General features: G+C 39.9%; 1 protein-coding gene across 5 annotated transcripts in view; it reads left to right on the forward strand.

Annotated features, from left to right (window-relative positions):
• Positions 1-23,483, forward strand: part of DIP2C (disco interacting protein 2 homolog C) — a 309,433-nt gene that overhangs the window by 125,930 nt on the left and 160,020 nt on the right. The window lies entirely within an intron of this gene.

Raw genomic sequence — 23,483 nt, forward strand, 5'->3', positions numbered from 1 at the left:
TGCTGACTGTACACCCTTTCTACCAGGCAACTGGAGGTGTTCTGTGACACACAGCATTAACATGGCTACCTTGCATTCAGATAGAGTTGCCTGACATCTGGCCAGCTCAGGGCAGCAGACTCAACCAGCCCACCTTCACCTTCAAAAGAGCTTGGTAGAAGTGCACCAAGTGTTTGCAATTCTGAGCTCTTAAGTGGTTTTCATACTTATTCTAGGTAAAAAACAATCAAAGAAATTTCCATAAAATATTTACTTTAGAAACATAAGTTAAAGTAGTGCTGGAAGAAGATGTGATTATATTTTACTGGTGAAGTGTGTGATAGTATGACAGCAAAATGCAATTTTAATAAACAATTCTGAGTAGACTTTTTGGTTCAATAGGATTTTTCATTGAAAAAAAACTTCAGTAAAATTTATGAAATGAAAATAACATAGTAACAAAGCCAAACCCAGTTTCCTATAAAGTGAGCACACACCTGACCATGCTACTTTCTCCTAAATTGCAAAATCCTATTATAAACTTTTATTAATATGCACTAAGTTAAAAAACAAACCAACCAACCAACCAAAACAAAAAAAACCCAAAAAGTCTTTTGTGGGATTTAGAAAGTACAGAAAATGACCCGAATATAGGTGCATACAGGTAGCGTGCAGCCCTAACACAGCCAGCTGCCCAGTCTGCTCTGATCCAATTTCACCCCTATTCCAATTGCAATGAACTGTTGATGTCACCTTTAAATCCTGGTGTTTAGATTCAGTGCGTTTTGATGAAATATGTTTTAATCAGGGAAATAAAGACCTTGTGATTTTTGATTTGTTGCACCTTCAGGAGGGAAAGGACCGAGTCCTACAGGAGGTTAAACTGGAAGCATGTGGGTTTTTTGATTAATGGTGTTTCATTCCTGATCCAGTGCTAAAGCAGCAATCATGAGTTCTGATTTAGACTATACTTACCTCCCTCTCCAACAGGCATCTATGTCTTCTGAACTTGCAGGAATAAATTTACACGGGCACGAACAGGAGCTGTGGGAGTTTAGGCCGTCACGAGGTAAAAAGCAGAACTTTAAACCAAGCCATTTCTTAGGCAGGATGGCTTTACCACAGCTAAACCAGCAAAAGAGACCACCACGTGATGTTTGGCACATGTATTAACTTCTAACACCTTTAAATATACTGACTTGTCCTATCTAACCACGTGAGGTGTAATAGTGCCACGCACACATACCATCCATAGCAGCGCGCAATGCAGGAACATTTTCCGAGGTGCCTTGATATCTGCTATCGATTTGGCTGGCAGAGACACTCAGTCTCAGTTGACAGCAACTAGCTGAAATAGTGAGAACTGGTAAATGCATCAAAATAGTTCATAACATTTTGGCATTTTAAAACATCTTCCTGCTATATTTTTAGGAACGGAGAAACAAGTTGTGACAGTCATTTAGACCTTCCTCGGTGCTCAGAAGTATGGATGACCTGAGCAGCGTGGTGGTTTAATTAAACGATGAGATGGGATATAGAACCAATACCTTGAAGCACTTGAGCATGACTAATTTTAAGCATGTGAATATTGTGCTTGTACTTGGCTGTTGTCAGCTGAATTGGAATGGCAGACTGTCAAACTGATAACTGTAGCTACCAGGGTCAGCTGAGGGCTTAAGCGTGAGCTTGAGCATCTTCCTCTGCTGGTGCCGGTGGTGGAGCGGGAGTACCATCCTGGAGCTTTATGGCCTTTGTCACGGTGGCTTGTCTTGCAGGTCATGTGTGCTTTTTTACAGCACTGCAGATTTAAATCTTTTCACTTTGTATTCTGCTTCCTCATCTCTTATTATTTTTCCAGTATTATTACTTTAAACTGCAGCAGGTTTCCTGTTTGTGGAATGTAAGCCCACACCATTTTGCTGCAGATTTTAGAAAACTTATAAAATCTGTCTTACTTTTAATTCCAAGCATCTTTTCGTCTGCAATCTCTAGAGAGCCTTCTTTGTCTGTTTTTAGTTCTTTATTGGTAGTGTTGTGTTGTTTCCAGGAGGAAAAGGTGCACTATTGAGTAAGTAGGTCAGGGGAGCAACCAAATGATGGTGTTTCTGCACAGAAATGAAGAGGAGAGTTAAGACTGGAAGTGGAAAGCTGCTCTGAAGAGAGACAGGTATCTCCTGGGATGGAGGGACGTGCACTGCCCGCGGGGTTTGCTCCGCAGCACTGTGCTCTCCGTCACATGTGCTGAAATGATCCACTCTGTTAGTTCACTGCAATGTCCAGCTGAGAGATTTATTCCCATAAGTTGCCTTTCCTAAAGATTAGAGGGTTTTTTCTACATTTAAATGTGCAAAACCTGTTAATGTGTGGTAGTGGAATAAAATTGTCTGTGAGAATGAGTCTCTTCCCACCCAAGAGAGCCTCAGTCACTTTTGTAAATTAGTTGCAAGAGGAGATAACACACTTGAATGCACAAGGTGTAACTGCTGGAGGTTTCTGGGAGAAGGTAGTGTATTAATGGTAATTGCTGTAATCCTACTTTGGCTGATTTTCTTTTCTTTCAGAACTCAGGTTACAGCTTAGAGCTTTGTTCTCAAAGTCATTGGCCAAGCGTCATGTTCTTGACACATTACATTTGTAGAAATGTAATTTTTATTTGAATAATTTAAAATCTTTCTGATAAATCTGTGCAGAGTGATTCCCCTAATTTTTCTTAAAATTTTCTTCCTTACTGCCCTACTTAGAAAAAGATTTACTTTTTTCCTAAAAAAAAAAAAAAAAAAAGACTATTGATGTTACCTTGGTGATGCAAGAATGGAAGAACGGGATGGTACTTAGACTAAATCCATATACTTTAAAAAGTGTGAAAAACATTGCAAATTATTTAAGCAAGTTGCTTTTTTGGGAAAGTTTTTGTACTTTATTTCTATACTCTGTACCAGTTACAACCATCAACCATGTCTGTGGGATAGGAGAAGTCTGAACTACTGACAATATCTGCAGAACAGAGCTTAGTTCATACATTTTTTAAACAGAGGCAGCAGATGGAAGAATACAGTGTTGTAGGCCAGATGTGACTGAATCTGTATGTGTGACTAAATGTGCTTAAATGGTCAAAGGATCACTTACATGGTCATGGATTTCAGTATATTGTATAATTAGGTGATAGTGTTTAGACCATTCCCATTACTGGAAAGATTTCTCTAACCTAGCCAATGAGTTAAATTGCTCCACAACAGAAGAAATGCAAAACGTTTTATGTCTCAAGTGAAAACTCCTTGACTGGAAGTCTGTGGTGTGCAGAATTTGTGCCAAGGCTTTCTTCACCAGGCTGGGCTGGCTGCTGGATCCATAACCCAGAGAGATCCAGCTGGGGGGGTTGGAAAAGCATACCACATTTTGATGGTATTTTAGGAATCTGTTTACCTGATGTTGTGAAAAATACTAATCCATTAAAAACCTGTGGAGGAGAAAAATGGTCGTTTTTCGTTGTTATACCATTTTTTCCTCTTGTTTCATATTTAAATTTTAAATACATTTAACTTTTCAACAGTTCATGTCAGAGATTTTAAATAATTACTACATTGAGCTAAAGATGAATTTTTCACCTCTTTTCTTCGGAAGCAAAGAACATGCAAATTTACAGTTATTTTCTGGCCCAGTGCCGAAACATCTCTTTTGTTATCATGAAGGAAAATACCAAGGTTTGATTAAAACCTTGCTCAGTAATTAAATGTCTGTAGTTTTTCTCCTGTAGACATTGTTCCATTTTGGTGGTACTTGTTGTAAGGCTCTGTGAAATTTTAATAAATCCCTTAAATGAACCCCCAGACAGTTTTCAGGATTTTTATACTACATTAGCAATTACAGAAATACACTGCAAAAATAAGAAATGCCTGTTAATTGTAAGCATTTAATTGTGTAGATTATTAATTTAACATGGAGAGCAAACGACAGCTATATTGTGCTGTCCGTTGCAGAAGTCTTGCACATATTTTTAAGTTCTGTAAGTAAGTTCATTTGGTGTAATGAATGATGTCTCTGGTACTTGGATCTTAAACTGAGCACTTGCTGAACAAATTTGTTAATACACAGCCCTGCTCAGCACTACCTACCCAACATCACCCCTGAAAACCCCAGGTCTGAGCACCCTGCAGTAGGGAGAGCTGTCTCTTGGGGTGTGATGACATTTTCAGCTATGTGATGTGTAAAGCTTGTAGAATAACTTGTATTTATTGGTGCATTCAGGAAGCATGGGGGATTAAGGCTGCTTTCATGCATAGGGAACTGGAAATAAATGTGAATACCATGAGGGGAAAGGCCGTAGAGGAGCCTGCCATTGCTTTGGGATAGAAGTTGATTCTTCTGAGCTAAAATTAATTAGAACTTTTTCAAGGTTTGCTTACACACGATTACCCCACTGAATATCTGTAGGATGTTCTTTTGCTGGTAAAAACCCACAACCCACTATCGTTGTGTTTCCTATATTCAGAGCTTGCAGGCAGCAGTTCTTCAGGCTCAGTTTTTAATTTATTCCACAGAAAAAACCATGACTGCTGGATAGAGAGTTGCCTGGAAAGGGCTTTGGAGACAGTGGTCCATAGGACCTGCACCAGGGGTGAGAGCTGATGCTTTCCAACTTTAACATATGAGACAGAATGATTTTTTTAATCCATCTTCTTGTTCACCCCACACAGCAGCCTCTTCTCGCTCAGCTTCCATTCCATCACTGCATGGTGCTGGGTGTCATTTCAGGGCCCCGTCTCTCCTGCTTCTGCCTTTCCTGGCACAGAGTCATGCTTTTCTGCCTTTTCTTTTCGCCTTTGTACTTTTTCTCCTGCTCCTGTAGAGCTGCTGAAGGACTGCATAATTTCAGTAGGTTTGCATGCAGTATGTTGGATCCTTCACCCTGCTTGCTGCATACACGACACCTCACCCCTCTAGATTTATATACATGTATTTATCTGAGCTTCAAGTGGAGAAGAAGCCCTTTAACTTCCCAGTTCTCTTTTAAAGAAACAACTCAAAACTGGATTATTTTAAGCAGAAACTAAGCCCTGGCATGCAACCTACAGCTTGTGAAGGAAGCTGAAAAACTCTGTTTTACTCAGGAAGCAGCAAATGCTGCTGCTCGGCAGGGTGAGCTCTAGCAAGGGCAAACACACAGAAATAAAGCGTCAGTAAAGTGAACAGCTAGAGAAAATTTATTAATCTGTGAAACTGTACAAATATCCTCTCTACTTTGACTTCTTGGATGTTTTTCAAAATATGTAACTGTGTTTATAATATATTTTAACAAAGGCTATGTAATTGCAAAGGACATCAAGATTTCATCCGCTGGTGTAGTTAGATATAACAACCTGTTCTTCAGGATACAAAAGTACTTCTGCGGAGACATCCTTGTATTTCAATAAAACAGAAACAAGTGCTTGCTAAATCAAATTGGTAGCTTCTCTTGTTTTAGGTAGAAATACTTCCGTGTAAACATTAAAGCATGAGTTTCATTTTTGTTTGCAATGCTTCTGTTTTTATATGCATTAATATGCCAAAATCCTTCAATTTGAGTTTTTGTATTAAAAAAAAAAAAAAAAAAAAAAGAATATGTATTGAATTTTCTATGAGCTGTTTTTGACTTACATAGAAAAAAAAAGGGGAGATGTTTTGTGAGGTAATGTAACAGCATCTCCTAAACCAAAATATTTTCAGGGAACCAAGAAGTTCTTGGACCCACAAGTCTTGTGAAAAACATGGTTTGGGGGATTTCTTCCTCTAAACGCCACTGCTCTTTGACACTCTTTCTTCCCTCTTTTTTGATGGTGCTAGTAAGAAAACAGGGCTGTGCTGCCTTTTGAATTTTCCTTTCATCTAAGCATGCTGTCTTCTACGTCATACGGGAGTTCTTTGTGTGGCTGGGGCGTACGTGACAGGAGGACTTATTTCTCCTTAATTAGGGACAGGCCGTGGGCGTGAAGGCTCCTTTCATAGCCTCAAGATTGTCATACGCTTCTCCAAACAAATCAGCTAGTCACCTGATATAAAACAGTTCCTCTATTTTTATATAAAAATATGGATATTTAAGGCTCTGGCACGGTTGGGGGTTACAGTGTTTATCCCTCTGGGAAGGATTGGCTGTAAATCTGGATTACTTGACAATTAGCTGGAAAGTCCTTGATGGTGGTCAGCAAAGCTGCAGGAGAGGAAAACGTGCTCTGTCAAGTTGAAAATGGCAAAAGGGTTTGAATTTTTGCAACTTGGACAGTATATGGTGACTGTCTGAGAAAGCCTGCAGTGGCTGCCTGGCACGGCTGCTCCACTATTTATGGACAGCCAGACTGCAAGTGTGAGTTGTAGCTCTAATTCTGCACAATTAGAAATGTTACTGGGGTTTTTTTTGGTTGTTTTTGGTTGGATTTTTTTTGACGGTAGTGGTTGTTTGGGGTTTTTTCCCCCAAGCCTTAGCCCTTAGCTATGCATTTTATGGTTTTTTTTCCTCACACATCACACTGTTGACTGCAGTGGTGTCAGTATAGCCCTGGTGAGGCCAGAGGCAGGACCAGCCTGTTGAAGCAGAGGAGGAATGTAAAACTCCTGGTAATAAAAATAGCCTGCTTTATATTTTACATGTAAACTAAACTTTACCATTGGTATGGGACTTTGCCAGGTATGCAAAGTCCTGTCTGCTCCGTGACCTCTGTAGGACTAATGCAAATAGCAGTTGACTTCAGATAATTTCATGTTATTTAACTCGTTAATTTATGTCAGTCAAAAAACAGGAGGACTTTTCTGCCAGCAATAAATTAGTTTCTGGTATTGATTTACTGGTAGTGACATGGAAGAATGAGGAATGACATTTAGTATGGCTATGTCAGAAACTATTATCTTAATATCACAGAGGTCAAATTTTAGTAGCGGCTGCCATGCTGCTTCCCTGAATAGGGAGTATTTTCCAAAGTGTGGAAAAAATACATGGTATTACAGGGTAATAACTGGTGGGAAGTTCTTTTTTTCTATACTCCAGCAGCTCTGCTTCTATCTGGATCAGCTGAGATCACTATGTACCACTCAGAAGAGGTTAATTTCTGGTTCCAGCAGAATTGTTGGATTCTAGGCATGCCTTCAAGCCATCTGGCCACATCTCATTGCATTCGAAGAATGCTGCTGGGCACGTTTAACTAGGTCCCCATGCCAGGCTGTTCTGGCTGGGGGTGCTCCTGGGGGGCTCAGGAGGATGGATGCTTCCCTACTGCAGGATTCAGCATTTCCTCAGAAGTGTGTAACTGGCTTCCAGTTTATATACATATTTTACTGCCTGTAATCTTTTTATTGGAGATTGTTTTTCTTATCTGTATCTGGCTTTCTTCTTGGAGATAGTGAATTTTCAGCACGTTTTCAAATGGTTTGGTTCATGGCATTTTCAAGAAATATGCCTACGGTGTATTCCACAAAACATTTTATGCATATAAAAAAAATTCCATAAAGATCTTCTCTACCAGAGATTATACAATGAGACCTTTGAGTTTGCACGATGTATCTTGTTTGTGGAATGAAGATCCTCTACTGTGATGCTCAGCCTTTGCAGTCGAAAGGTCTGTTCAAGGCCCACTAATTTTCCATTAGTGGAATGTTAGTAGATCCCAAGAGTTCTTTTATTGGTGGTGAAAGTATATCATTGCTAGTATTGGGTGGAATACTCTCTCACTGCAAGATATGGCTGTTGACTATTTATTTTCTTCTTTATATACTTAATACTTTTATTTTGCTTAATCTGTTAATCCTTCAGCCTTCTTACTTTCAGAAAACACACTGTTTGTTGTATGCAAAGCCGTTGTGTCGTTTTTTTAAGAAGAAAATGCACAATGCAAAAAAAGATTTGTCTGACCTAAAGTTATGTAAAGGAAGAAAAATGGACAATTTTGTGTTGCTTTGCATGCATGCATAACTTTTGTATGGACATCTGTAGAGAAGCAGCTTCCTGAAATTACAGACATAGCCTGTTACAGTCTTCAGTGTATTCATTTTAGTTGCATAGAAGTAAGTTATGCGTTCCTACAAGCTTTATGGCTTTGTTTATAATTCTCTAGCTCTAGAAATTTAACGTAGATGCTGTGCTATGTGTGATCAGATTGTGTTACTTACTTTCTTATCTTCCCTAAGGCCTCTTACATTAACTGTGTGATTAAAAAGTTAGGGTATCTGTACTTGAATATAGTCCACTTTTAGTAATACATTTTAATATTTTTTAATTTCTTTATGTCTATTTATTCTGGCACTGTAGTTTGTCAGAATTTGGACTAGTGGACTTAGACATTGCATTTGTGCGTTGGGAGACATTAGGCAGAGTGAGTGCATATGAGGGTTTTTTTCCTAAGATTTCCCAAGGAAGTGGGGATCCACTGCCAATATAGTTTCTTCCAAGGTGAGAAGCACAACATACACTTGCCAGATCAAACTAAATTTGGGAAGAAAAAGTAGTACATAATATCACACCTTCTTTAGGAACTGCTTGCGTTTTGAGAAGGAAAACTAGATATATAGACAGTTTAAAAGAATGAAATAGCATGGTTGTTTTGCATGGAGTATAGCTGTGTGGATCCAAAAATCCTAATTATTAGAAGACAAAGCATGCCCAAAATGTGGCTTTTTCACTATAACTCCTTTCCTCAGCTTTATTTCTTTTTCTCTGGTTGGCAGATATTCTTGTGCTGTGATTGGTAAGTTCAAATGGAATTTATTTCATTTAACTTTAGCTGCTAACTTCAGTCCTAGTCAGTGGATGTGGATTGAATCATCCCTGGAGATTCCTGTTTTATAAACCTATTTTAGGATCCAGTGAATCACCAGCTGAAAGTGCCTGTCTCTTATTGCTGATTCTAGAGGAAGCATCAATCATTACTGCAGAACAGATGTCAAGCATATATCTGGCTAAAATTAAGTATCATGAATCCGATCTCGGGACCAAATTAAAAAAACTCTACATCTTCATTTCTGTAGTCCAACAGAAGGGAACTGCCCAGAGTACCTCCCCCTTTCCTTCCAGCAATGGAGCTCTGCCTTTTTCCCTTTTCATGCACATTTCACCAGGCATTTATACATGTTCTTTAATGTGTTCTTTAATGGTCCACACAACCATAACCTGAGAGATAACACGGCATTGCTGCTTAGTGGTGATCTGTGTTGCTTTCATGTTTACAGGCAACCTTTACCTTCCATGTTCCAGTAAAGAACTTACTTGGTTCACTCCCGTTTGTTGTAACTGCTTGCTTCTTTCCCAAGGTATTTATTTGGGTGAGATTTTAGTTTTTACGGTACCGTGTCACCTAATTTTTGATATTGCAAAGAACTGAAAGGAACACTTGGATGAAGTTGCTGTGAATGTTGGGCTAACACAGATTTTCCCACTCTTTTGTTAAGTGGCTGTTTAAATGCTTTTAATATTTTTGTAAGCACTACATCTTTTTCTTCTTCCCTGTTGGCTGCTTCTCATTCCCAACACAGATATTTCTCTTTCTGTCAGACACCAAAGGTGTAACAGTGGATTGCCACCGGGAGCTTGTAAAGAGAGGATCGCCCCAGCAAACTATTAAAGTTCAACCATTTACTACTGGTGGGCAAATGTGTTCTGTTTGGTCCCCACTGCTGTATTGCATTAAATAAACAGTGATAGCCAACAGAATGCCCTTCAAATCTTTATGCTGTCCAGACAATTTGTCATAATTTGAGGCCCATAGCATATAAATTCCAACTTTACTCTCTAATTACAAATTCTGAAACCATTAAATGAAATCTATGTAAAGAAAACAAGGCAACAGCCCTTTAATCTGCACCTAAATTAATTTATTTTCATTTTCTAGCAAACTGTTTTACCAGGTTATCTTGATTGAAACAAACTTGAATCTGAAAAATGGCCAAGTCTTGTTAAAATTGCATCTGTGAAGCCTTCCTCCTGAGAAATGCAGTTATTTGACTATGCTTTGGGTTTCTGCCTTTCTCACAGCAGAACTCTTTACAGGATAAATAATGTACGGGAGAAAAAACAAAATGGCACACTAGGACATATTATTTGAGGAAGTGATATCGCGAAGGAGCATTTGGGTTGAATCAAAATGATTGTTTATATTTTCTAAGTACCTGCTGGGCTCCTCTGCCAGAAGTCTGGCAGTGAGCAGGCAGGGCTGGGGTGAGTGCCCTGTACTGAGCACTCAGAAATGAAACCCTCAGTGTTTCCTACACTGTGAAGTGCAGTGGTTTGAGGCAGCATGTGCTTGCAGGAACCTGACTGGGTACCAGGAAGGCTAAAAGCTCTTTGAGGTGGGAATGAAGTCTTTGAATGTGCATAAAATAGCTTGATTCAGGTCTTGAAAGTAAAATAGGTGATTTCGTAATGGGCTGTGAATGACTTTGATAACGGATCTATAAAGAGTTTGAGACATGTTTTAAGTTTTGTTTTTCTGGAATAACCCCAGGGTAAGCCAGAATGCATTGGATTTTGTTGCTGCGCTGTAATCAGAGGTGTTGTGAATGAGGGCCAGGGCAGTGGTGGCCGGGCACAGTCCCCTGATGTACTGTTTCTACCTGGAAATGATCTGGTCACATATGTGGCAGCAGAGAGGTTAAATCCCTTCAGCCTCTACCAGCATCTGCTGGCAAGGAAACGAGTTTTCCAAAGTTTTGCATAACAGGACTATTGAACGAGTATGTTTTGAAGTTGTCCATGCAGAAAAGCTTTCTGTTTTAGCATGTCTGTCCTTTCAAAGACAAAATGTAAGTAGGGTGAAGCCTGAAAGGTTAGACACCTGCATGGTAGAGTGAAACATTAGCATTTCGATTAAAATCCAAACATTTCTGCTCCTAATTCCAGAGATTGTGGTGTTTGTTGTACCGACATCTGGCTTTTGTCTGTGTGTCCACAATACTGAAGTTTATAATTTGTTTTCACTGCTTAATGCTTTCACTCTCCAACTGATAACTTCTCTGTCCTCATCCCCTTGAGGGGTCATTGGATATTGCTGGGTTACTCTTTTTGCTGGACTTTTTTTTTGAGTACAAAGAGAAGCTTAGATTTTAATTGTTTTTTTTTTAATCAGACTTCACAAATAATTGAACTATAATTGTTACAGATCAGCAGACAACTGCCTTTAAATGTACAACCCTACGAGAACATGGTTGGGTTGAACTAAAGAAATCCAGCAGATTGTACCAGACTGGCCAGGGCCTAGTGGCTGTTGGGACATGGTTTCTGTTCCCTCTGCAAGCATATTCATCCTCCTTCAGAGAATATGGAGTTAATTCATTGAAGAGGCTGTACATCCTGCCTGCCTTGCAGAACCACAGCCTTTGTGAGCATCCTGACTCCCCCACTGGATTTCTAGGGCCACTGGCCCAAAGGAGGAGGCTTTTTCCTAGGCTTCATCCATTGCTTCCCAGACTATCCCACCTGCAGTAGGGCTGGAGCCCAAGCTATCTGCTTGTTATGCTTTGTTCCATTCCTTTCAATTAGTTCAGCACTTCAAGAAGGAAACTCTTGAAAGGATCTTACCAACATAAAAAAGATACTGGGATGTGCCAGGTGCTTGTCCCGTCTGCCTCTGTGACTGCCTCGTAGCCAGCTGGCACTAGTGTTGTCAGGTCATCCCAGCCATGGTGGCTCCTAACTCTTCTTGCTTTCTAATTACATACAGACAAAGAAAAATTTACCACGAATATGTATTTAAACAGGTTTTTCTTGAAATTGTGTCATTTTGCGCCATATGTGTTACAAGGAACATGCAGAGGTACCAATGACAGAACATAGGAAAATAGGAAAGGGTTAAATGAATGTGGAAAATGTACATTACACAGGATTTCAAAAAAAGAGTAAGAAAAATAATATATTGGCCATATTACGTCTATAATAGAGAACAATATCAGTAGAAAATGCATAAAGGAAAGAAATTGTTTTTAAAAGGATGATGATAAATGGCAGAGTAAACCATATTAGCTTCTTCAGGAAAAAATACCACGCTGTCCCAGCAGATAAAGCCACCCTACAGGAAATAATGATGGAAAGAATAAGAGGGATGGGTGTTGGCATTTCAGAGTCTTACTATCTAAAGGCTACAGCGTGACAGGGAGACCTGTCTGATGACTGCTGGGTTTCTGCCACTAGAAGGGGTATTTCGTGTTTCAGACAGGCATGTCTGATAATTCAGCAACATGAAAATGTAGAAACACATCCTCTGTTTTATGATCAGGGGAGCCCAGGCACCATTCTGCATCAACAGTGATGAAATGGGGCTTAGCTGTAATATTTAGTTTGCCTGTATATCCTTCACCGAGCTATGAAAGCTATTTCTGTCGCTTTAGTTATCGATGTCACCTTCCACTGTTCAGCTCCTATAATGGCTTTCATGGGGGGATAATGGTACAAAGGGCTGCACTCTTTGCATAAGTACATATGGATGGAGGGAAATGCAGCAGTACAGGGGAGCAGAGAGCCCAGGGAGAGCTCTTATTGATTTCCTCTCACAAACTGCTGAATGCTGCATGCGGGACTGAGCCTCTGGAGAAACCTGTCCTGCTGCATATATATCACTGGCTTTGACATCCCAGTGAGGGGTAGACAAAATCAGGGAGTGCTTGGAAAAGGGCAAAGTGTTTGCTCCTCCTCCCCTCCCACATGCAGGCAGTCCTGCTCCCCTCTGTCCTGTTAAACTGCAACAATGAAAAGAAAAATATAAAAAACCCCTTGCAAATGCCTCTGTGACTTTCAAAATTATGGGTGATAGGGGAGGAAAAAAGTGTTTGTATTTGAGTGTTAAGCTTTAAATGGAGGCTGGTGGTGGTGGAAAGGTTGTGGTGGTGTGCTTGAGCAGCAAGGGTGATGCCTCCCGTTGGTCTACCTTCTCCTGTACCCCACTCCCAGAGCCTCCCACCATCATCTGGGATGAGAATTCCGGTGACCAAGTAGACAGTGGCTAGGTAGACGTTCCCTGTTTGGAGGATGAGGCCCCCAGTTGGTGTATATTCACACCAGCCAAAGTTTAAGGGAGAAAGAATAAATCTCCAGCTGAATTCCTCTGCAGGCTTCCCTGCTTATCAGAGCTTAGGGAAGGCTGTTTGATGGCCTTTAAAGTGAAGGTCTCTCCTTTGGGGTTGCCTGAGGCAGTCATTGCATACCTCATACTTCCATGGGGCAGCATTGTGATGATCAGGAACTGGCTTGGCTTGTCTGCACACAGGGAAATGTGACAGCCTCACGTCCTTGCGCAGGGTAGGACATTTCCCTGCTGAAATGTCAAGCTGTATAAGATTTAAAAAAAACTTGAGGTTTTCTTCCTCCTCCCGAAATAAACATTTCTTAGGCTTTCTGTTTTCAACTGAAAATAGAGGGGTTTGTATTTGCTTTCCCCAGCTGGCAGAATGCTCTCTGACCAGCTGTACAATTTACACTAGATTGAGTAACATCAGAGTCTTGCCGAATTGGACTGAAACAAAAGTGGCTGCCATGGAGCACAGTTTGGTGTGACTTTGAAGCACAAGGATAAATGTAAAGAGTTCTTCAGTGACACATATACTATATTTAAAGAGCTTCCTGTGTAAGTTTGCTGCTTTTAAAGCTACTTATAAAAACATGAGAGGCTCCAATTTTAAATATCGGTGCACCAGTCAAATGTGGTGCTATGTGAAAATTTATTTGTATTTTTAAATTTGGTTGAAAATTGATGATGAAAGCAATGTTTGATGCATAATAAGCCTGTGGTTTTGCAAATACACAAAGAGTTTTGAACCAAGCTTTGTATTTATCTTGAAGTGGGATTAACTTTGGGGGAGGAATAGGTCAGAAGACTATGTATGCACAACCTGTATGTAAGCCATATCAGAAGTCCTCAGCTTGCAAGTGTTTGCTTTGGCTGTGGAGAGTTGTTGGAGAGTATGAATCTATTCTCAGTTATCACCACCAGCTTTCAGCGAGGAACACGTGGTGCTTCTGTACACAATTATGTGTCTGTTCCATAAAATATGTTTCCTAGCCTTGAGGAAGGTGCTTTTTCTTGCTTTCAAACCTCATGAATGAGGGGCAGCCTTTTAATTACACATACTCTCCTTTTCTATTATATCCACCTTAGTGCCTTTAATAATAACATCTACTTTTTAGTAGCTTAAGGCCTGTATTGTCATGGATTTTCTACTGTTGTGTAAACCCTGTCTCTTCTGTGAGAGAAGATATCTACTGTCCTCTGCCATTGCTGATGCAGAAAGGACAGGGCAAAAGTGGGTGCAGGTGCTAGAGTAGCTTGGGAAAATGAATCTGAAGAATCCCTGGACCCACATGGTCATCTGGCTTCCTTCCTGAGAGGATATTTCCCCTAAGATATGTATTAAGTATGATTTCTTTATGCTTGAACTATGTGAGGTGTAAGAGGAGACATGGTAGTGTTACAGAGGTAATGAGGGCAAGATCTGCTTTGACTCAGTGTTCTTCCTTCCTGAAGTTCCTGTAGGATTTTTTTTTAATTAGTTTTGAAGGGAACATCAAAAAGGTTAAAAAGCTTAGAGGAAAGTGATGGACAGGGGAGTGGAGTAAGTATTTTGTAGACTTTTCTCATTACTCGTCTGTTGTGTAGATACTTTGGGCTGTGGGGTACTGCGCATGATTGCCTGTGTATTTCTTCTGGTCCCAGCATGCCGTGTTTTTTCCTATCTAATAAAAAGGAAGACTTAATATAATAACTACATTGCAATTTCTTTTAATTCATTTATTTTTGAATGGACAGTAGATTTGGAGCACAAATGTCTTTGTGGTCAGTAGGAAGAGAAATATTAAATTTCACAAATTGTGCTTGGTAGCAGAAAGAATAAATTCAATAGTCATGTAAGTATAACTTTTAAGAATACACTTGTTTGCTTATTTACAGAGGTAGGCAGCCATAAATTGAGCAATGCTATGCAACACCCAACATAAATATAATAAACATGCACACAGAAAAAATGATCTGAAAAGAGGGATAGAAATTTGAGAGAAGTGATATATATGCAAATACAACAGCATTGTCCTGCTAAAATGGAGTATTGTCATATAGAGTGACGAAATATATTGCTACCACTTTCCCAACAATCTTCTTTCCTAACCAGTCTAAAGACATATATGCAGCTGCCAACTTGATGAAATAAAGATTTGGAATGCTTTTATATAGTTACTCCAAGGAAAAGCTTTTTATTACTGTGTGGGAAAGGAAGGGCAATAAGTTCTGAGCCACCATTTTAATAATTTTATTTTTCAGTGTAGAAAGTGTGGATAAATTTTACAGTATTGCTATCGGAAAAATGCAGACTTGTGCTTTTGAGTGTCACTGGTAAAGCAGTAGGGTGAAGAGAACAAAGAAGATCAAAGAGAAGTGAGAGAGTTTATTTCAAAGACATCCATAAAAATAGTGGGGTTTTAAAATTTTATTAACAATGACCTGAATTAAGCTTAACTAATTTGGGTTCCAATCTTGAAAATAATTTCATGCATGCTTAACCTCAATCATGTTTGTTGTCAACTAATTACCTCTGTTTACAAACTATTAAGTAAGCATAGAATGTTTGCAAAATGAGCACAATAGAAAAATTGATAAAAACCACAGATATGCTAATGTGAAAAATCAGGCAGCCACACAAAGTATAAATATTATTTCACCTTTTAGTACTTGGAAATTCAAGAGACAATAATTCCATGTCTTTTAAGCTACTATTGAATTTGATGAAACCTTCTTTTCACCTGAAGGGATGAACTAAAAATAACCAAACAACCCAATTGGAAGTTGATGGAAGAATACTGAACTTAAATGAACATTGCAGTAAATTATTGAGACCAAGTAGATTTTCGACTTGAGGCCAAAAGTTGGTTTGGCAAGAGTCTTACTGGTGCTTGGCTTATTACTGGCTATTTGAATATATATTACATTGAAGTAATGAAAATAATTCAGGTACCACACACAAAAAGATTAAGTAGCAGCATGACAATTAACTGTTATGAAGAATTCATAGCAATGTCCAGTAAATCAAAGCACTGGCATTTAAAATCCAAGGCAGAAATCTTGAGCTGTAAATGCTAAAATAATACTTGTTTACATCAATCTTGCAGAAATAAAGTTTTGAAATTGCAATGGTAGATAACCCAGCTGAAAGACAGAACCAAAGATGGCAGTTCTCTTCCACGCAGTATCTTCTTGCTGAAGGAGAACAGATTTTTTTCTGGGGTGAGGTGTGTACTGCGTGTGAATGCTATACAACAAAACAATAACTGGAGAACAGAGGCACTGTGTGTTTTGCCTTTGAATGACTGACCTCTGTGGAAGTCATGCATGTTAAACTGCAGATGCAAGTGCGTAATACATGTCAAGGTCGCTGTTTGGTGGCACTGCTGGTGCTGCCACACGGCTTTGACAAACACCCACCTGGGTCAGTATTCTTTCCAAATTTCTATCCTGCAAGTTAGCTTGTTTTCTGTTGGCTTTCTTGGTAGGAAAGAGCTGTATTGAAAGGACCTTTCACCTGGAAGTGAGTTTAAGGTTGTGTTTTAAGTAGACTTTGGTGCAGGCTGTGTCACATACCAGGACATTTGTCATGGTAGTTCATGAGGACTTCTGAGCAGACCCAGCTGAAGAGGCAAGTGGCCTTTATGGGATACCTGGAAATTAAGCATTGCCTCTGCATATATGGTCATCTACTTTGTTTCCTTCTGGAACTGAATGAACACAAATTTAAGTTGTCACAAATTTGCAGCTTCTGTATGATTTCAGTACAGAATCTAGACACAGCACTGTTTGAATAAATCAGATTCAGGCCTGTCAGAAAAAGACTGCAAACCCTTGGTTAGCCTTGCCTCAGTTCTGAGTTCATCAGTGTCAATCCAAATGATGTAAGAGAGGTTTTGGTTGTTGTTGATAAGGATTCCCGTGAGTTTTAATTCTACTGAATTAATGTCTGGTGTATGTGGGAGCTGAATTGAAGCAATCACCTCTTCTTGCTGCATTGCCCCTTCTTTGATGGACTTGCCCCTTGGGTCACTGACCTTTCCCTGCCTTTGGTACCTCTCAAATGGGGAAAGCAAAGGCAACCCATCCAGGAAAAATAAAAGCAAATATAAGACATGCAAATATAATTTATTTGGTATACAAATGACAGTCTTGGAGTGTTCTTGCTAGTGCAAAGAACAGGGAAAAGCCAAAGGGCAGAAAAGTCATTAGAGAAAGTGTATGTTGATTCCCTAGTTCCTATCTCAGCTCCTGGAGAAAGAGTGACTTTTCTAACATGACCCAGGCTTTGGGTTATTGGATTTCAATGCCCACTCAGAGTTCTCTATCATCTCGTTTTCTAATGGGCATTTCTGACAGTTGGGGATTCTTTTCTAAGGAGGATTTTGAAGGGGAAGATGTTGTCTTTCCTACTCTTCTCATCTGGGCTCTAAACAACACTGCAGGGAAACAGCTGCAATCCTCATTCACTTCACTATGCAACTCCTCCATGCTCGTGTCTGCACCTTTTCTCCATGGTGCAACTCCCCAAAGCTGCAGCTGGGAGGGACCAGAACTGGCCAAATCCCACCAGTGACATCAGACGCTCACAGTGTGGCTGGGAGCTGGTGTTTTCCTTGTTTTCCCCATGCCCTCAGCAAAGGCAGCTGACCTGGACACTCCACAAGTTGACTGGGCTTCTGTTTGGGAAAGGTCGTGCTAACAATGGGCACACTGGGGCTCTGTCTCTGTGACAGGGAGGGAGAAACCTGCGCTGGGTCACAGGGAGCCGTCAGTTTTGGGGTGATGAAGGCGCCTTTGTTTCCAAACAGAAACTGTTGTTTCTTGAGCCTATGGCTCGAGGTTGCCCCTCATACATGATGGAGAGAGATTTGTGCTCCTGCTGGGCTGTTTCCATCCCCCAGCTGTCATGCCCTCAGTTCCATGTGGGCTCTGGAGAAAGGACCATCCTTCCTGGTTGCAGAAAGCGGCAAATTACACATCGCCTTTGCTGAAGGGGACCATTGTGTTCTGAGCTGGAAATCACCCGGCTCAAATAAGCTTTAATTTCTCATAGGACCCTATTGTTACCCTGTGGTAAAAGCTGCTGTGGGAAATTTCCATGATAACACTGTAAATTTGTACTCACTTCTTTCTGGCACTGCCTGTCTGGCAAACACCAGCAGGAGCAGGGACTGACCATCTTCTGCCACGTGGCTCTTGGGCTCCTTTGGTCCTCCCTGGCCTGACAATGGAATTGTTTGTGTCTGTCTGTGTCTGTGTTGTCTTCTTCCCCCAGTCACAGGGTAGGAACATGAGGGCTGGACTGAAGGATGAGGAAGGAATTTTGTGATATGTGTGATACCCTGGCACAAGGCACAAGGTACCCCCTGGGTAGTGCTGGGGGAGCAGAACCTGGTGCGTTGTCCCAAGTGCCTGGTGAGAGTGAGCCCTGTCATCCCACTCGTCCCTGCCACCATGCTAGAGCCTGTCAGCTGGCATGGACAGCCCCTTGCCACAGCCCATGCCCTGACTCTGACACTCAGCGCTGCAAACACTGCTGGAGACTGCTGTTCTACAGGCAGAGTGCACTAAACTTCTTATTTAATTTAAATTCCCAGTGGAACAACCACGTGGACATGTGCAAGCATGCAGCAAAGGCACAGATCGATGTTTGCCTGGCTTTCTTGAAAGCCTTTGTGGGGGGCTCTGGTGAGGGCTCACCCTTGACGAGACACCAGTTGTCACCGTGGGGAAGGCTTAATTTTGACTCCATGGTGTCCTCTCTGTCTGCAGAAGGTGCTGGCAGGTGTGCAGGTCTTCACCATGTGAAATTGCATCATGGGTTCCCATTTTAACACTTTATTGCAGTGAACCTGTTGTAAGAAGGGTTAATGACTATCTAAAATACTTATGCACCTTTTTTTCTATTAGATTATTTTATTAGATTAGAATATTTCTATTTGATTATTATTAGATATTTTTCTATTTAATAGATAAAGGATTAATTTTTTTTCATTGCAATGAAAAGGCAGAAATTACGTGGGCAAAATAATGTTTCTGAGACAACTCCAAATCTGTAAGCTTCTGTTTTAGTCTTGCACAGGAATGAGGAGAGGTCAAACAATTTCTGAGATATCATGTAACTTCACATTTCTGAAAGCACTGACACAAGCAAGTTTATTTGAAATATTTATTTTAATTATTTGCTTACCCAAATGTCTTTCTTTAATAACTCCCCGTTCTTTTCGATTCAGACATGCAGAGAGAGAGGGTGTGAAACCTTTGCATGATTTCACCTTTTGTTTCTTGGTAGATGTTAGTGGTGAGACATTTTGGAAATGCTTTACCAGTTTGTTTCTCAAGTGTAGGCTGGAAATCATATCTGATAAATTTCATGCTCTCCATTTTAAACTTTCTAGACAAGTATTTTTGTAATGCTTTATAGCTTTCTTGTACCTACATAAAAACTTTATTGTTCCTAACTGTAACCTTGTTCTTGCTTTCTGGCATATTTTTGTTAAAATCTTAAATCCAGCACAGACTGGTAAATCACTCACTTTTTTAACAAGAAAACACATAACTGTGCTTTTAGGTTTCTATCTTCATTTTACAAAACCAAACTCTCTTGAACTTGGCCATAGTTGTAGTTTTCGTTCTACTTCTGTTGCCCACCCCGTGGCTTTGTATTTTATGACTTCAAGCAAAATATAAAAGAGGTTGGCAAACAATATCAATTGAGGCTATAAATTCTGGAAATATTCCAAAATATTTCTTTTAAATAGTTCTGCCCTCAACGACTCACAATGTGAGCACTGGCACAGGCAGCCAAATGCAGAGATACTTGAACTTGTGCTTCATATGTAGGAATGGAGTATGTTTGCGTGCAGATGTGAAGACTTGTGGATCTCCAGAAGATGGAAGAGCCATGTTGGCGGGTTGTATAAAGCAACAAGGGAAGAATTCCTATTCCTTGTCAGAGCTGTGTTCTAAATCAGTGGTACATTGTGAAGCCCCTCCTGCACTCATGCAGGATAATGGTACCTTCCTCAGTCTTGCTTGTTCAAAAACCAATATAAATTCTAATTAGTTTTCTCGATTTTTTGGTTCAAGCAGCACCCTTTGTCTTCATCAGACATGGGACTACCTTTATCAGTGATCCTGTGTGTGAGCATTTCAAAGGTAGCATGGGACTCACCCTGAGCCTTCTTATAGCTTAGCAGGGAGGAAGAGGGGGTCTTCCAGGCTGCTAACCAATATGCAGTGGGTACTAAAGTTGATACAGGGGGTAAAAATATTACTTCTTTTTCCTTCTTTTTGTTCCAGTCTTCTGACAAGTTCTTTGGGTGGTTTTCCCTCATTCTCCCTGTTCCACGGGTTTGCCTTCAGAGGTGCTGCCGTGGTTGGAGACTTCCTCTGCAGACTTCAGGGGTTCTTTTAGAAACCTCTTGAAATTTAAGCACTTTGTCCATTTTCCAACAAACTTAAAATCCTTTATAATTGACTCAGCTGATTTTTATTTTTGTTTTAGTGGGAGGGAAAAAAGGCATGGATGGGGTAAATATGTAGCAGTAATAAAACCTGCAGATGATTCACCTTCCATTATTGTCCCATCAGTCTATTTGTACACTCAGCAGAGGTGGTGAAAGTGTTAAAGACATTCATTACGTTGAAGTCTTCGACTGTCCTCATGGCTTTGGTCATGCATGGAGAATGCAACCACCTCCATTTCATGCTGATGAAGTCTTCACATCAGCCTGTGTTTTATATACATGCAAATACCTACAGTCAAGCCAATTATACATGAGTTGCACATTCAACATCCTTTGTGGGGTGACCTGTCACAGCCGCCACGCTGATATCGGCTGAAGCTGTCATGTGCTTTAGTGACTGGTAGAGTCACATGGGAAATGCTGGTTTTTAATTGAAAACTCATTTCTCAGGATTAGTACTGCAGTTCAAAAGATTTCTCGTGCTTACTGGTGTGTGTGTCTCACCTTCACAAGTCTTTGTTTCATGGATTAAATCAACTTCTTTCTGTCGACAATTGTCGACAATTGCGTAGGAAATATTTTTTCCTGGAATATCTATTTTTTTAATTGAAAACTCAAAAATAAGTAGGTCATACACAGCTCAGTGTTTAGAATGCTTATATATATATTTAAAAATACACTCAATAATTTAGTTATGAGGTAAGATGAAACACAAGATGTCAGGCAGAAAAAAAATCTCATTACCTGCAGTGTCAACCAAAGGAAGCTTTGAATTGCTTGTCTTTTAAATTAGTATCCTGCAGCTTCAGGAGTATGTTCATGTATAGAATAAACATACTTGCTAGTTTAGGTTGCAGATATAATATGTGATTTGTATTTAATTTAATTTATATTGTCCTTCATTTGCCAAAAATACTCATGCTTTATGCTTTATATGCATAAAAACAAATCACAAATGTATCAGGAATTCCTGTGCCCAATTCATATGATTTGTCTACTTGCTTAGTGAAACAACTGTGCCCAAAATGACATGAATAGCCACAGATCCCTTGAACTTCCCACTTCTTGGGAGACTGAAAGATTTAATTACATCATCTCCAACGAAAGGGGAGAAATTATTCCCTCATGGAGAAAACCTAGAGAAAACAGACTGCTATTTGTTCCTGCTCCTTCTTAAACTGTGTCCTGGCAGTTTGATCAGTGTCCACATAGCCACATGACTTTTTTTTTTCACTATTGACCTCACACATTCTGACTGATAAGGAGAGATGATGGAAGAGGCCCCAGGTGACAACCTTCTCTTGCACTCCAAACAATACCTGAGATCCACTTAGCAGTGATTCAGCTGGTATCTACTGGGGGCTGCAGGCTTCTCAGTGAGACTCCCTGGTTGATGGTAGTTGATCTTTATCCATTTTAAGGAGAATACGAACCACCACTCCTGTGGGAAACCATCGTATCACCATTTATCTGCTATTCATGATTATCTAGAAATCTGTGATATCTCCTAAAGGGAACATGTATTCATAGATTTTCAATATACAGAAGTGTTTCAGCAGCTCTGTTCACCCTCACTAACTCCCTGATACATCCTCTGTAAGGTGAGGTGACAACCACTAAGTGCAATGCTGGATGGGGCTCACCATGAATTTATATGATGTTGTAGGGATGAGGTTTTTCATTCTCTCCTAATGATTTTGGCTTCTGGTTATTTCCAATTGCATTTCATAGGCTTAATCCAAATAATTCACACATTTTTCTTTTCTTGCATGGCAGTAGGTACATTATTATATAAAAGAGATGAAGAGAGATGATTTTTCATGTTGTTTTAATGTTCTTTTGCCTGACTGTGATGTTTACCACAGCTCAGTATTTAACATTACTCTCTATGGAGGAGACTTTTGAATGCAACCTCTTGGGACAGAGGGGAAAAGAAAGAGAGAGAAAGGACAGGTCCTTTCTTCTTTTCTTCAGAGAAGACATGAATCTCTATAATGAATGAATTTGCTGCTGTAGCTTTTGCTGCACAAAAACACAAGTGAGCTAGTAATGATATGCAGCTAACCTTGCCAGGACTACAGAAGAGGATTGTCAGATATTAATCAAAACGACCATGTAGATTTTAAAGATAATCAGTGAGGCCCAAGGAATCATCAGCCTCTATACTTAAAGAGATGTACAGTCTCAGTCCAGCCAAAGTGAAAGTGTTTTTTAAGCCACCTTTTTTGCACATCTGGAATAAGCTGTTTACCTAGCCTGGTGACCTATGAAAGCAAGAAAAGGGGAATGCAGAATCTATTTAATCATCAGAAGGGAAGAAAAACATCATGTTCTTAAGAATTTTCTACTTTTTTTTAAAGGGCAGTGTAATATTATGGGTAATAAACTACCTGGAGATCTGCATTCAGTTTTCCTCACTGCCATGGGCTACCTACATGACTTTTGGCAAGTCACACTTATTTTATTTCTTCGTGTACTAAAATAAGTATAACAAAGGGATTTTGTGCCATGATGCTGTTGATAATCGCTCATTACTTTACGCGGAAACATTTGCAATGGGATATTGCCACTGTCTTATACAGAACAGCAATAAAATGATCCTGCACTGTGGCCTCAAACTGAAGGAGCTACTGCATATCAAACACTCCATCTGAATGGTAGGTGAGTGAATGCATGTGTGGAGCCTTTAATTTCCAGGGCTTTTTCAATATTGGGTGGTATGTGCTTTGAGAAACAATTTCATCAAAGCTCCATCCTGTACCACATAGCAGGACCTATATATGTATGCAAATCCAAAACAGGGCAAATACTTTCTGTGTTAGTTGCTTTAGGAATGCAAAATCTCAGACTGTTTCTTCGTAAAATTGTCCTTCTGTGGTGTTACTTTCTTTCTGAAATAAATATATGTGATTATTTGTAGTGTAGTTCCCTCCTTAAAGAATGCTTTTTTTTTTCCCTGAACTTCCCTCTTCTTTTTCTGAAGCAACTAAAAGAACTTTATGTTGATGGCTGATTTGCCATCACTTTACCTGTGATT

The sequence above is a fragment of the Chiroxiphia lanceolata genome, chromosome 1 (genome assembly GCF_009829145.1).
Source record: "Chiroxiphia lanceolata isolate bChiLan1 chromosome 1, bChiLan1.pri, whole genome shotgun sequence".
NCBI classification, from domain to species: domain Eukaryota; kingdom Metazoa; phylum Chordata; class Aves; order Passeriformes; family Pipridae; genus Chiroxiphia; species Chiroxiphia lanceolata.